This window comes from Furipterus horrens, unplaced genomic scaffold, assembly GCF_987537825.1.
Source record: "Furipterus horrens unplaced genomic scaffold, mFurHor1.1.pri manual_scaffold_3, whole genome shotgun sequence".
NCBI classification, from domain to species: Eukaryota; Metazoa; Chordata; class Mammalia; order Chiroptera; family Furipteridae; genus Furipterus; species Furipterus horrens.
In genome coordinates, this window is record NW_028327173.1 from 205,786,753 (window position 1) to 205,802,793 (window position 16,041).

At 56.0% G+C, this 16,041-nt stretch overlaps 1 protein-coding gene across 1 annotated transcript in view; it reads right to left on the bottom strand.

Annotated features, from left to right (window-relative positions):
* Positions 1 to 15,760, bottom strand: part of SYNE3 (spectrin repeat containing nuclear envelope family member 3) — a 73,304-nt gene extending 57,544 nt beyond the window's left edge. Inside the window, exon 1 of the mRNA XM_090271362.1 lies at positions 15,706 to 15,760. The gene's annotated coding sequence lies outside the window, so the exon portion shown is untranslated. The remainder of the gene's footprint in view (positions 1 to 15,705) is intronic.
* Positions 15,761 to 16,041: the final 281 nt, after the last annotated feature.

Genomic DNA, 16,041 nt, shown 5'->3' on the forward strand with positions numbered 1-16,041 from the left:
CCTTCTGGCATCCACCAGTTCACAAATGTCCCAAGCACAATGCTCACTAAATCCACTTTTCAAGACTTCTCTGTGGACCAGGGATTTAAACCTGCCTCCTCTGATAACATGCGCACGACCTTGGACGGGCAAGAGGTCCCCACGTGCCCCTGAGATCTGATGGGTGTGTTCTGTCCCCCGGGAAGCTTGCAGCACTCATCAGCTCCCCAAAGGCCCCTGACTCAGGGAAGATCAAAAACAAGCTTGTCACAGGCGCCTCGTGGTGTGAATCCTTAATGTTTCTCATTGTAAATGACCCAGAATATTCTAGGCGGTGGAGGTCACACTTTCCTTAGCCACGTCCATTTTGCTGGAGGGTTGCATTGCATTTTTATTATTGCTGTTGTTTTTTCAGTCCAACTGGAACACTGGCAAATGTATCATTTCTTTATGACAGCCCAAGTGGTATTTTCTGACCAGGAGACATCATTTTCATAGGCTCTGCATGTTCTCTTCAGTATCAGCCGCCGGCCTTCTTTTCAGGGACATTTTCCACAAAGAAACAAAGTTTGTGGCCACGTGGCCCTAGCGGCCTGGCTTGTGCCAGGACGATGGGGGCGGCTGGGTGAGGCCAGGAGGCAGGGAGGGGCTCCCTCCCCGTGAGTCACTGCCCAGACCCCCCCACCCACACCCAGAACCACAAAGGCCTGCCTCTTCTGGGACTTGGGCACCAGCCTGCTGAGCAGACGCAGAGCTCACGCTGCTGCTGGAGGTCCACGCGGCCTGAGTCCGGTGGATTTAACTTCTCCGGCGTCATCTTCTCGTCTGCAACATGGGGTCACACACACGTGAGCTTCTTACCGCTGACCTGAGCATTGAGTTCAATTGGTCAGTGCTTGCAGGAGGCCGCAGTTAAGTGTTTTTTTAAATAAATAATGAACTTGCCAATGTGACGGTTCTGAGAGAAAAAACGAGGAGGTGATACACCAGTCAGCCAAAAGGAAACGGTTAAGAAAAGCTTGTGCTATCTATGCCATGGAATATTCTGGGCCATTTACAATGAGGAATGTGGCAACACGGTGGACGAATGCTGTGGCTCACGAGAAAAAATATAAAAAGCATGTTGCAACATTCCGTGCGCCCTAGGCCGGGGGTGGGCACACTTTTTCCGGAAAGGCTTGGAGAGTGAGCATTTTAGGTTTGCAAGCCATATGGTCTCTGTCACAACTGCACGCACCTGCAGCCGTGGTGTGAAAACAGAGACAACATGTAAATGACCGGCGGGGCGGTGTGCCAAAAACTTTATTTACAAAAACATGCAGCATGTGGCCAGTGGGCTGTAGTTTGCCAGCTTCTGCCATGCAAATTATACGAAAACTGTCAAAAAAGAACTTGGAGAAAGAGTTCTCTTAGAGCAGTGGAATCACAGATACATTTTTTTTTAATTTCAATTTCCTTAAGGGGGTTGTAACAGTTTTTTAAAAATTAAAGGACTTTGACATTACATACACTCTAATAACAAATTTTAAAATTTCACAGATCTATTCGACTTTCAAAATAAGTTAAAGTATGATTCGTATTGAAGCCCAACGTCCATATTTCTGCTGCACAGAAAAAATAGACTGAAGTGCAGCCAGCCTGGGACTGAATCTGGTTTCTCCATCGACTAGCTGTGCAATCTTGCGAAAGGTTATTAACCTCTCTGTGCTTCGGTTTCCTCGTTTGTAAAGTGAGGCTAGCAATGGTACCAACAAGCATGCAAAGGCCCTCAATGCAAAGACGCCATCTCAGGCCCACATGGACCCACGTGGGCTGGACGCTGCTGATGCTCGGCCCACGCCCTCACCAGGAACAAGGCCAACTGGAAAACCCAGCGTGCTTTACTGTCCAGCTAAGAAAAACACCCTTTCGTGGCCTTCAGGTTTGGTTTCTAAAATGACACAGAACAATCTGAACCTCGCTTTTCAATGAATAAAAGGCACTCCAGCTGTGGGAAGAACAGGCCAAGGAAGAGAGGGTTCGTTCCACATGGGAGTCCTCAAAGGGAGTGAGTCCTTGTGGCTGGACGGACTGAACCCCTGGGGAGACCCACACCCCAGCAGAGCTAAATTCACACCCAGCTCCGAAGGCCCAGCTGCCAGGGACTTCAACTCCTTCCCCAGGAAATCTGCCAGTCTTGCAAGAGGCAGAGGGACCAAAATCCTGTCTTTTTGGCAGAAAGGGGCATTGAAGGGACCAGGGTCAAGAGCTTTTCTGGCTTAAATCCTCCAGTGACCCAGAGCCCCCCACCCAAGCAAGTCCTCAATGCTTAGCAGGATAGCTGAAGTCCCTCTTCATTCACCTCTGCAACCATACCTTCAACCCTTTCCCACGTTCTCTCCCTGCAGCAGGAACTCCCTAGGGCTTTCCCTCCTTGTGCTCTACTTTGCCTGGCTACATTCACCATCAGCTCTGGCATCACTGCCTCCAGGAAGCCCTTCAGGATTTTTCAGGGGGTAGCCCCTTGTAATAATATACCAGGTGTCAGGCATTGTGTTGGGTGTTTAAACACATCAACTAATTGAGCTCTCCACCCACCATTAAGTAGGAATGACTGTCTTCTTTTTGTAGATTTTAAAAAATCAAAGTTCAGAAAGGTTAAGTGAACCGCCCAAGGTCACACTGCACCGAATCCTGCTTGGTGCCCCCCACATCCCCTTAGCTGATCCATAGAGATTTAAAATCATCCCCATTTTGCTGGAGCGTGAGGTGATATCCACTGAGCTATTAAAATAGTCCATCCCCTGCATCACTAAGCTCTGCTTTCTCTCCATGTGTCTGGAAGCCCTAGAGCACCCTGAGACCCTCCCCCCAGAAACTCTCACTTCCCTAGAGTCCAAGGTCGCTTGTTAACAGGCTGTGCCGATTAGAATTAGCACACGCCCGGTGCTGCCAGGGCTTGGAGACGCCAGGTTTATGGTGTGTCTGTGTGAGGACAAGGACACCCAGCCCTCTGGGGCCGAAACGTGAAGGTGTTACCAGCAGGGCGCGTGATGCCTTTGTAGACTCAGAGGTGCTGCCCCAAACTCCCAACCTCAGCCCTGGAAACGGCCGACGCCAAGCAGTGGGGAGGAGCCGTCGGCTGGGGCCCCGGGGACTCCGCAGCGCTTTGGCCCTGCGGCCAAGGCTGCGTCCTTTCTCCTGGAGGGGACTGGGCCAGGGGCTGAGCTGCCCGTCAGTCCCTGTGGACAACACCCCACTGACACGTGCAGCGCTCAGAAGCTGACCAAGCGCTGTCACCCTCAGGCTCCCCCTTGACCCTCTGCCTGACAGCCCCCCACCAGGGCCAGCGCGAAGCTTAATCCCGTTCCCCCTGGGGGACCCGGGGCTCCCCCGTCCCGCCAACCATCCCTTAGTAAGAACGCACGCCCCTTATCGTGGCTGCCCCAGAGAGGTCCCCCACCCAGCCGGCACAGGAGCCCGGACCAGACACAACGCACGCTGGACTTTCTAAACTGTGTTTTCTCCTCCTCACACACAATGCTGGCTTTGGTAAGTGTCCTTGAAGGAACGTGCTGTGTGTGGAACGCGGCGGCCCCATCCCGGAGGGGACCGTACTCTAGTAGGGTGGCTACCCCCCAGGAAAGGCTCATTCTTCCAGCCCCCATAGGAAGGGTCCCTGAGCCGTCTGCCCTCCGTGGAGGGGCGGCCTGCCAGCCACTGAGATCCTGCCTCCTCCTTTGCATCCTCTTCAGAGCTCAGGAGACCTTCTGCCATGGTCTTGCTTATTTTTCACTTTCTTGTTGAACTTAGAGGATTCTAGATCCATCTAGAATGTTAAGTTCCCTCAGAGCAAAGACTTCGTCAGCCATGTTCGCTGCTTCCACCCCGCTGCCCAGCGCACAGTAGGTCCTCGGGAAGGAGTTGGTCAATGAATGAATGACTCTCTGCTCCCTGTATTCATTCATCCCTTCAGGAACCTTTACGGGGACTCCAGGTGCCAAGTGCAGCAGAGATAACACCAAGCTGCTGCCCTTCCTTGAGGAAACGTATGGGGGAGAGGGGAAGATAAACAAAGACGCCCATGTAGGGATTCAGCTCAGAAGGACACCGCAGGGGTGAGAGCCCTCTGTGTTGATGAACAGTCAAGGTACGAGTCACACTGGAGGTGGCCAAGGGAGGGAAGGGCATGCAGGAGAAGGCACAGCACGTGCAGAGAGGCGGAGCAGGAAGTAGCCCCTGAGGGACCTGCACCAGTGCGGAGATGAAGCCAGAGACCCTGGGCCCTCATCCATGCCTCCAACCGCACTTACGAAATGCTCTGTGCTCTGGGACAGGCAGGGCTTGGCCCAAGGACAGGCGTGGTTTCTGCCTCCGGTGCTCACAGACTTGGGGGACGGCCGAGTAGGAGATTCTTTGTGCGCAGGGGCTCTGGGTGGAAGTGGGGGGGGCAGTCAGGTCTCAGGGAGCATCGAGGCTCAGAGGACTGCTGACCCCAGTACAGGGTCGGCCCCTGACCCAGCCGGCCCCTATGCCACAGTCACTGAGGTGTGACCGACTGATCTCGGGTGACCCACGCGTCCTGGTCTGCCCGAGACTTTCCTGGTGTTCCCCCCGTTTCCTCTCTTCTTTGCCTCTAGACCATCCCTATTTGCTGAAGGAACACACTAACCAGTTAACCAACTCTCGGTTCTGATTGAACGAGCAGACACAGATGCAGGCCTGTTCTGGAGCCACGCGTTTAACAACGGAAATGGTAACAGTGACACAAGGCCCACCCTCCAGCACAGAAAGGGCTTCTAGAACGAGGGGCCGCAAGCCCCTTACGAAAATGCCATGAAACTCAAATCCCAGTGTCCACGGGGGTTTTATTGCTGAACCCCAGCCACGCCCGTCCTTTGCATAGTGGCCCCCGCTGCTCGCTGGATAGACAACGGCAGCCCAGAATGACTGTGGCACAGACGGCATGACCCACGAAGCCCAGAATATTTACTCTCTGCCCCTTTACAGAGAGAAAAAAAAAAAATGGCTCACCTCTGTTCTAGACGTTCCAGGGACCAAAGGCCACTGTCAGCTCAAGGGACACACCCGCCCCAACGCCCCCTGTCAGCAATCCAGGAGATTCCATGCTACTCCTGCAGCAAACAGCACGCAGGCCCTGCGGTACAGAATGGGCTGAGCCGACGGTTTCTCCGTCGGGGTCGCCGCCTGGAGTTTTCCTTACAGACCCGGAGGTGGCGTGTGCCTTGGAGCTGCGGTTTCCCCGAACTGGCAGGACCTTCTGCACCCCAGGACCCCCAAGACAGCATCTGCATCCCGCACCGGGTCCCACCCTCCATGGGGGGCCACGGTATGAATCCCGAGTGGAAGGACACGTCCAGTAAAAAGATAACAGGAGCCTCCCACAGTGACTCAGAAAGCTGTCTCGTGGGCCAGCTCTCCAGCGGTGGCAGGTCAGCGCCACCAAACACAAGCTGAAAAAGGCCACTGGGGCCAGGCAGCATCTGTTCTCTTCATGTTCTGGCTCTGTTTCCCTTCTGGAGAGTTTAAGATCTAGGGGCAGAGGATGGGGACGCTTCTCCATCTGAGACGTCAATGCCCGGGGCCAGCTCTCCTGGGCGCTGCCCCCGATGGCAGGCTCCTCTCTGCCCCCTGTGGATGCTGAGCTCCTGGTACCTTTGCATTCCCTGCGTTTATGCAGCAATGTCCCCAGAAAGAGGGCCCTGAATGCTGGCCAGGGAGCCCCCTATGACCTGATCGGGGGCAGACAGGCAAGTGCATTGCAACAAAGAGGACGAGCTGGACTGTCCACGGGTCAGGGCGGGAGTGGGGGTCACTGAGTAAAGGAAGGCTGGGAAACCTTGGTTATGCACCGTCGCCTGGAATCGGCCAGCCCTGGCTCTCCCGGGTCCCGTGGCTGGTGTAAGATGTCCTGGGTGAGTTGTCCATCTTGTTAGGCAGCCCGCGGTGGGCACCCCTTGGACCACCAGGCTGTCCGCCCTGGAGGGGTCCTGAGAGTCCCCCTAGTTCCATGTGTTCACACACTTGGCCCTTTGCAGGCCGCATCCTTGATTTCGGTCACATGTGCGGACACCTGCCCTATTATTTTTCCTCATTAGTTTTGGTTTATTTTTGCCTGACATAGAAAACCGGGGCCAAGCTTGATTGCCCTGTCTAGACTATCACGAGGAATAAATACAATACCGTTTATTTAACGCTCCCTGATGCTTCCACTAGCTTGGCCCTGAGGCCCGCTCAGAGTTAAAGGTGGGACATGGTAGAGATCTGCCAGAACCAGATCAGAACCACATGGAGATGTTCTCCTGACAAAATCCAGTGGTTCTCATCCATCCCTGAGCATCAGTCCCTGGGGGGTTTTGAAAGACGCCGTTAAGCGGCCCAGGTGTGGCAAGCGAGTCACCTGCTAGCCTCAGGTGGTTATGAGGACGTTACATAATCAGAAGGATTGGAGGGAAAAGTCAGAAGGATGATGGAGAGGCACTGGAGAAGGGAGTTACTGTCCCTCTCAACCCTGAACTTATGCCAACACGTTCGTCCTGCCAGTTACTAGTGGCCCCGGCCCAGACGCAGAGAGGGGACCTGCTGTAGTGACGCCCTGCACGGTGTGGAGAAGGACCCCGCCACTCAGGGCTGGGAGTAAGACAAAAGGGCCTGGTAGAGTGACAGGGACTTTCCATAGTCGCCTATAAAAGAAGGAAGTGGCATTAGCCATTAGGGGTGACTGGGGGCCCTGGGAGGGAAATGAGTGATCAAGGTGTGTTTGGTCCACACTGTGTACACCCCAACAGGAGAGTCCTCCCAAGGGGACAGGCCTGGCTGGTTTGACTCGGGCCCCACGCCCCGGGCTGCCGGAGCACTGGCCTCCACCCAGAACACCTGAGCCAAGGCTGACTCACCCACAGCTGTGCTGAATTCAACCGCTGGGCGCGCTGGGGGCAGCGGGAGGCGGAAGTGCTGAGAGCTGCGAGTGGCCCACGTTGTCACCAAAGTCACCTCCCTAGCTAGGGCACCTCAGGAAAGAGGGCAGTGCTCAGAGAAGCTGGGAACGCATAAGCCAGAACTTCTGAGATCAAACACCCACTTGGAGCTGGGAACTAACTCCTTGTACGTCTGCAAGCACATCTGCCCCTCGGACTGACGCTGTAGGGGAGGTGCGGTGCGGCCAGCCCCACTGAACAGGTGAGGTGGCCAGGACCGTGGAGGTTCTGTGACTTGCCAAGATCATAGCACAGGTGGCAGAACCAGGGGCCCAGCCCACATCCGTATGATCCCACCATTCGAGGCTGCCGGCCCCACTCCAGCAACAACGAGGACTCCACCAAACTAGACGGTGTCACTGTCCTTTGCACCAGAAGACAGGTGACAGCTTGCTCAGTGAGCTAACCTAAACATACCAATGGCCCCTCAGCTCCAGGCAGGCTTGCAATGTGCATGCTCACGGCGGGGTGCAGAGTGCAGCACAGGCCCCCCACCTTACAGAGAAGAGGGTGGAGGCCCAGAGGCTCCACGGGCTGGGCATCGTCCTACAAACCAAAAGGGCGCCAGTTCGATTCCCAGTCAGGGCACATGGCAGGTCCCCTGATGGGGGCATGTGAGAGGCAACAGATCAATGGATTTTTTTTTCCTCTTGCAGATCAATGTTTCTCTCCCTTTCTTTTTCCCTCCGTTCCCCTCTCTAAAAATAAATAATTAAAAGCTCTAAGAAAATAAAAACAACTGTGCCCTCTGACAAAACAAGAGTCCTTCCTGGGGCCCCTCCTAGCCTTCCCAGTCATCACCCCCAGGATGGGCCAGTCTGGGTAAAGCGCCCTCCCCCCACCAGACTCCTCCCACCCGCCGGCAGGGCGGGCCTCTGGTGTCCTCCTTCCTGTGCATCTCAGTGCCAGCACCGTGAGGGAATGTGGTTGCCCAAGGCTGGCAGCGTCTAGGGCAGAAGAGCCCAGGTCCCAGCCACAAACATGTGCCTTTCCGGCTCCCAAACCAAAGTCAGCACCAGCTAGGAGCTGGGTGACTAATCCCACTGCTTCCTGTAGGGGACAAATGTAGGAACTTACAGGCCACCTCTGAGGAACACATCAGCAAGAAGGGTCTGCCCGAGGGCCACCTGGCACGCCACCCCCACCCCCACCCCCACCCCGGCATTCAGGTGGTTTTACCCAGAAGGAAGTGGGGGCAAGAGACGCCACAAGAGGGATTTTTTAAGTCGGTTTTCTACCATTATTTCTGAGCAAAGTTGAGTTTGCAATCAGCAAACAGGTAAATAGGCAAAGGAAGTGGACCAGGTGCGATCGCTGCGTGGTCCTGAAAGAAAGATGTTCGCCTGGCAACCCCACCTGGCCCGTGTCCCCCCCTACAATGGCCAGCTTGTGGTCACTGAGTTCTCACAGCTAGTGCACCAGCCACAGACGGAGTGCCTGGAACCAAGTGAGACAAGGGTGTGGACAGGGTGGGGTGCTCCAGGGTGGGCCCGGCCCTGGAACGCTGGTGGCATTCCTGGCCCCACGTGACACTGGCCACACAAAGGATTTCCTTTGAGGAATGGCCTTCGGAGGTTGCAAGGAAAGAACTGGATGCCTGGAGGAGGCTGAGCTCTAGGTCTGACTCACCACGTCCTGCCCAGTGCATGCCCGGCACGGAAGGCCAGCGCAGGCTGGTGTTACCTGCATGAGCTCCAGAGTTCAGTCCCCAGCTCCCCCGCTGAGGAGCTGAGGGCAGGTCATTCAAGCTGTCACATGGGAGCGCAGGAGCGCACCGCACTGCGTAGTTGCGAGAATAAAGACAGGAAATGCAGGGGGCACTTGGAGCAAGGCTGGCATTCTGTAAGTGCCAGACAGATGCCAGCACTGTGGCAAACTGGGCAAGGAATCTTAGCTGGCACCCCGTTCATTCATTCATCCTTTCATTCCATAGTATGCATTGAGTAGCTACGAGGCTGGACTATGGGGACAGAGAAAAATCCCTGCCCTCATGGGGTTTATATCCTAGTAGAGGAGTTAGGTGATAAACTCAGCGGCAAATACATAATTTCAGGGAGTGATGAGTGCTAGAGAGGCAGGAGGACAGGGCACAGTGGCAGGGATGGAACAGGGGCTGCTGTGTGGGCAGGAAGGTCCCCTGGAGCCTATGACTGTGAGCTAAGGTCTAAATGAAGAGGAACAACTCTGGGAAGGCCTGGGAGGGGTGGGCATTCTTTAGGCAGAGGGGGCGCAAGGAGGAAGACCTGACCCAAGTGGGAAAAGCAAGTGGGGGTGCTCAGGAAGGAGAACAGACGTCAGACATGAGTCCTGAGAGGCCAAGAGATGTGTTCCAAGTTCCAGAGTCAACCCCTGGAGAGCCCAGGAAAGTGCACCTTTCTCCAAGAGGGCACCAAGGGAGATGGCATGGGTCACGCCCCCTCTCCCCAGCCTCTGGAGCCCACCTCTCTCCTCTGTGTCCTGGGAGTCATTAGGATCTGCTCTGTCCATTCCCTTCAGCAATCCTAAAGTTTGTAAAATCCTATTTTAGAGTGTCAAGTCTTGTAATTAAAGAACAGCAATGATGGTGATAATAACCTCCTCTCTCTGGCTGGGATGCGAGAAGTCATCATCCTGTATCTGCGCCCTCAAGGTCACGGTCTAGGGGGGAATCAGACACAAAAACTGAGTAGTAAATATCCTGTGTGAAGTGCAGTGGTGGTGGCTGAGGAAGGCTTCTAGGAAGAGGTGCTGGTGGGAGGAGCAATGAGGATAGTGGCAGAGGTAACAGCTGGAGCACAGGTGTGGAGGTGGCAAGGATCAGGATGAGTTTGGGGCCTGGGGATGGGGAACCCAGGAGACAGCCCAGGTGGCAGTAAGCATGAAATGCCCTATGGGTAGGCAGGGAGCTTGGGACTTGATCCTCAGAGCAAGAGGGGTCAGACAGGCAGGGAGCCCCTGCATTAAGCGACCTGGCTCCTCCTGGCGTGCTGGGCAGACTACACTTGGTTCAAGGCTGTGGCTCTGGGACTAGAGAAGATCCAGCCTTCAAAGCACCTTATGAATCTAATTTCAACCTCCCCTTGTAAAGGGCAGGAAACAGGGACCAGCCCAGGTGAAGGTCAAGGGCGGCTGTGAAATGGCAAGCTCCTCTTGTTTTCGCCACTGGAACGCTCAGCTCTTTGAAACAACAAGGGAAGAGGCTACCCCAGTGAGTCAGCCCGCAGTATTATTTCAGCAAATGTCACTTGGGAGCGGCTCAGCCCTTCTCAGATCTCAAATAAAATGCTTGGCTTAATTAGTGTTTAGCCAGTGACGGTGCCCCCACCCCATTCCATCCAGGCCTGGTGCCGCCTGGGTGGGCTGGACCTGGAAGATCAGTCCCCACACTTCCACCATGTCACCATCCCCAGGTGTGCTATTCCCTGGATGCCGAGGACACAGACTTTTAGGGAGGTGGCCCAGGGGCCAGACGGCACGGTCTCAAATCCCAGATGGGCCCAGAGGCACCTGAGAGACGGAGGCTGGTCATTTCTGCTGCGGAGACTCAGTTTCCCCACAGGCCAAGCCATAGGCTCGGACAAGATGGCCTGATCCTCTCCACTGCAGCTGTCACCTCTAAGTGCTTCCTGAGCACCACGCACACGGCCGCTCTGGCACACACAGCGTGGGTCTGGTTCCCAGTCTCTGAAAGCTCCCTGCTTGTGGGAAGTTCTTCCCCATCGGGTTCACACTAAGCCCAGCCCTGCAGTAGGTATCACCTGCCCCATGGGAGACGGTTCACTGGGACCAGCCCCAGGACACAGAGCGGGGCTGGGACCAGCCCCGGGGCTCCGCTGCACCAGGGAGCACGCATATAGGGGACAACAGTGGCCTCTGTGCCCACCTTGCATCAGCACAGCCCCCCCCAGTCCCCTAGTCGTCAGTCCTGGGACACCCGCCCTCTGAGCCCTGTGACAGGCAGCTCTGCAGAGGGAAGGCCTGAAGAACACTTCTGATTTGGGCAAAGAGAAGGTGGCCAGGAGTCCAATTGAGCCCCGGAAGCACCAGAGCCCCAAAAGGGATGGACTCCCCCCACCCCGCCCCATTCTCAGTGCACTGCTGCGTGTGTCACAGAGCAAGCTGGGTCAGGGGGGAAGCGTGGCCCTCGAAGCCATCCGCTTTAAGGGCCTTCTATGATCTGACACCACCCCATTACCCTCAACATCAGCACGTCCGTCAGGAGGAAGCGAGGCTGGGCTGAGCCTCGGGAGTTGCAGCTTCTGGGAGTACAGCAGGTGTTCCCTGCAGAGCTCACTTACAACTGTTTCTCATCTGTCAGTTCCCCCTCCAGGTAAAGCCCTGCTCCAGCACTGACCTGCTGTGTGATTTAGGGCAAGGCATTTAACCTCTCTGAACCTGTTTCCCCAGCTGAAAAACGGGTATAATCACCCTCACATCACTGAGTCGCTTTGGTAACTTACAGGTGCATCCAGCCTGCCCATCAAAGAGCAGAGGAAATACCACCCACTGTCCTAAGGGGCCCCGTGCAGGAAAGGCCCTGCCTATGTAGCTCCTTTCACGATGTTCCTGTCCCCGTACATTCTAGAACTGTGCAGCCATCACAGGTGGTAGCCTTCTTCTGACCTCTTAAAGTTAAAATGAGTGTGTGAGTTTAAGCTCAGGTATCTCACCCATTTCCCTGCCTGTCTCAAGGAGGAGGCTGTGGCCCTTGTCACAGGAGTGGCACGGCGTGTCCTGATGACGAGTCACCAGGTATGGCAGCCCAAAAGGGTCTTCCCTACTTATGGGCCTCACGCTGTCCTCAGCTGGGACACTTCCCTCGCCATAAAACCATCAGACTGGTCCAGGAATCTGAGGTTCCTCCCAACTTAAACAGGCCTGAGTTTTATGATTCAGAAGCAAATATCATTAGGCTAGGACTTCTTGCTGTGTGACTTCTGAAGAGGGAGATTACTTCTCCTGAATGAAAAGTCATGCATCTGTCACACAACAGGATTTGTTTCTTTGAGTTTTTAAATCCAGCAGATCAACGTTTGAATCTGTGGGTAGAGTCTGATTTTCTAAGAGAGCTTTGTGAACATGTTCCACATATTATCTTTTAATTTTATTTGTAAGATTTGATATATATAATGGAATATATACAATGTTTATAGACATTATATATAATGTAATATATACAATGTTTATAATCATTGTGGAATATATACAATGTCTATAAACATTGTGGAAATGTTTATAGACATTGTATATAATGAAATATATATAATGTATATAAACATTGTATGCAATGTGTATATATATATTTCCTATTTGTAAATGAAGCACAAGAATATTTTAAAATAAGATCCATGAGCCCACCACTCAAAGAAACAGAGCATAATGGAGCCCACTGATGTGGACCAGGCTTCCCCCTGACCCTGTACCCTCCCGCCCACCAGAGATAACCACCCTGATTTTGTATTATCATTCCCTTGCTCTTTTTTAAAAAACCTACTTAAATTTCTGAAATAGGATCTGTGTGTAGAGATGTGCATAAAACACAGGTGTACTTATAAATGATTGCAAGGTGAATTCCTTAGTCACCGCCCCCCACGAGGCTCCCCACCCCAGTCTCCTCCCCTCTGCCATGGGGACATTGAACTTCTAAGGCAACCCTTTTCTTGCATTTTGCTCTCATTTCACTTCCCACGTATCTATCACTAAATAACTCTTTATTAATGTACTGAGCTTCATCCCTTCCTTAGCAGCTCTCTGCTGCATCCTTCCAGGCATTTTGGAGATGCTGGGGACTCCCTTGGCCCGTGTGCAGCCTGGAAACCCAGGGAAGAAGCACCGGCTGCACCACGGTGTCACAACCCCCCCCCCCCCGGGAGGATGAGGAATAATAAAATCCACGGTGGTGCCTGTCTATGGCGTGTCCCTGCCACGCTGGGCATTCTGCTGAGCGCTGTCCCCAGATGTCCCATTGCTCCTCTCAGCAACACACAGGGAGGTGCTGGGGGCTCTTATCTCTTGTTAAGATATGACAGAATCGGGGTTGCGGCTGCCAGGACTGCCACCATCTGCTCTCGAGGCTCATCCCCAGGAACATCATCCCCAGGTCCTGAAGCAAAGACCCTCAGGGGCTGTGTCAGGGAAGTGAGGCGGGGAGAGTCGGCTGACACCTCCCTGACTTCCGCCCACTCCTCCCAGGATCCTCTCTTGGTGACTCGTGGCTACTTTCAGATGCCACTGGGGAAGAAACATGTTTGACCTCCATGTTTTCCAGCAAATGTCACCGTGGTCATGCTGACCAGGATTCTGTCTGTCAACACTGTCCTGCCATCGTCCAGGCCAGCCTGTGTAGTGCAATGAAGGCCCCAGATTCAAATCCTGCTGCCACCACTCCTGCCTCTGAATGGCTCTCCTCACCTGTAAATGGCCGACGGCCGCTGTCAGACCCACAGAGGGGAGAGACAGGAAATGCCGCCAGGCGGCCCCGACACGGGGAGCCCTCCCTCGGCGGCCCCTCAGATCTCTCTGTCCAGGTCAAGGACCAGGTTCCAGTGCTGGAAGGGCCCCGAGGGAGGTGACCCAAGGCCACCCACCTTTTGACAGACATGGGAACATCAAAGCAGAGAAGCGAAGGGCCCAGCTGACGGGAAAGGGACCCAAGTGTCCCAGCCAGGCTCTGTCACCCCAAACTGTGACAACTTATTGCATGTGCTGTGTCTGACACCATATAAGAGCTATTGGGGGACTGTCTCACTGATGCACCTGGAACCCTACAATGCAGGTGGGGGAGGAAACGGAAGCTCTGAAAGGCAACGTGATGTCCCCAGGGTCACACAGCTAGGAAAGGGCTATGGCAGGACTGGACCCGGGTATTCTGCCCTAGCCACCCCAACCGACAGCTGGTGACTAGGGAGGCCCTGTGCCCTCTGGTTCCCAGGGGCTCCAAGGTGCTTTGGAGGTTGTACTGACCTGCCCGGTCTTGCCATCCCAGAGGGGAGGTCATCCTGCAGCCAAGCCAGGATCTCCCAGCAGCCCCCACCCCAGGTTTCCGTCTGCCCAGGTGGAGGGACCGCCCAGGCACGGCTAAGTCCACAGCTTCGGGAGAACATGCAAAGCACCTGGGCTAGAGACTGTTCCCATGGAGACAGAAGGTGTGCTCCAGCACCCTGAAGGTGCCTGCCAGGCCTGCGGCCAGCCTGCATCGAGGCAGAAACCTGACTTGGATTCTCACCTCTCCTCTCTTCTTGGTGCCACCAGTAAGTCCTCAGGACTTCCCCCCAGGACCCCCGGCAAGACAGAAGTTCCTGAAATAAGCCTTCCCCCTTCCTGCCCAGTCCCCGCCTGCCCCAGCTGCCCTCGGAGGGGCCTCTTGGGCTGAAAACAACGCTCCGCTAGATCCGGGGCCAGCAGGCTTGGCACAGCTGCGGCTGTCGGGCTGCCCGGTGTGGTCCTGCCCAAGGAATGTGCAGACCCACACGTGTCACACAGCCCCGCTGGGGCACGGTTACAGGAAACGAGTAAAACAGCCCGTTGGCACAGGCGCGCCCCTCCGCCCCTCTGCCTTCCAGCTCCTGAACCCCGGGGCCTGCTGGCTGCCCCAACTGTGCAGGGAGGAGGCAGGGCTTGGCGCGTCAAGAGTCAGTTCAGTTCTTGGCTGTGTGGCTCTGGGCAAATCGCTCCCTCTCTCGGGGCCGTTTCCTCTCCTCCCAGCGGTTGAGGAAGGCTGTCCCGCCAAATTCAGAACGACAGGGGTTTTTGTGGCATGCTCCCTTTCCTGGGAGGAGTCACTTTTCCCCACTGTCTCACTTGGGTGGGATGGGGCATGTCCCTTGAGCATGTCACCCCCCACACACACACACACTAGCAGCCCTAATTAGTGTCGGAAAAAAGTTAACTCTTCAGAGGTGAAAGAGGCCAGTAACCTGGGAGAGGGTCCCAAGGCAGCCCTGGGCTAGAGCGTCAGGGTCAAAGTGACAAAATAATAATATTTATTGTAGCCCCACCCCAGCTGGAGTCCCCTGCCTTAGAGTTTTGAAGCGGAGGTCAGCTGGGCTGCAGCGGACACCCACTGCTCCTGGGCTGACATTGGGACACAACCACCAGATCCGCTGTTTGCAGTCAAGATGGGAAGACCCTAAGAGGAGTCAGCATCCACTGGGGGCTCCTTCGAGCCCCACGGGCGATCTTTGGCCCCACTAACCCCTCCTTTAGAACTGCGGCGTGAGGCTCAGAGAAGGTGAGCGACTTGCCCAAAGCTGCACAGCCCGGAGGGGCCTGAAGGAGAGCGCCCGCCGGATTTGAGTTTCCCTCCCTACGTCGGGCTCTGGGCTCTCTCCGGGGCACTACGGAGCTAGCTCGCGGCCGCCAGGAGCGGGGAGTTCTGCCCGCGTTTACTGCCCACGTGAGCCCGCGGTGTCAGGTCCGCTTCCCCCAAGCGGAGGCAGAGCGAAGATTTGGAAGCGGCGCCCGGCCCGCCGCGGATGCGGGGCCCAAGGTGTAGGGGCTTTTTCTTGGGGGCCAAACCTTCAGGCTTGGGGAGCGGAAGGACTTTGGGATTTCGCAGGCGGCAGGGACGGGCTGGGTTTAAACTAAAAATACCCGCCAGCCAGCAGCTGTCACGCCAGGGCCCCCGCCCCCGCGCCGGGCACGCTCCCACTGGCCCCCTCGACTTTCGGGGACCCTGATCCCTGCGAGACGCGTCAGAGCTGGGCCAGGGGCTGAGGCCCCGACCCACCGGCGCTCCCCTCGCCCGGCCCCGAGGCCGCGCACCACTTACCCGGCGCGGAGAGTGCTGGAGCGGGGCGCCGCAGGCAGTTCGCGCGGAGCGGCCCTCCTCCCCACTGCGTCCCGGGCGGCTCCGGAGCGGGGCGGGGTCGGGGCGGGGTCGGGGCGGGGCCCCGGCCGTTGGCCCCCGCCCCGCCCAGTCCCCCTGCAGGACCTGACGCGGGAGCCGCCCTGGGGCCCCGCCACCAGGGCTGCGCCGCCGAGGACGCGCCCGACTCCAGGAGATCGGCCGAGGCTGGGGGACGCGGGCTCAGCCCAGCGGGTGCTCTAGATCAGAACCCCTGGGCGGAGGGAGCGCGGGGGGGCTACTCCCCATCCTCACTCGCCG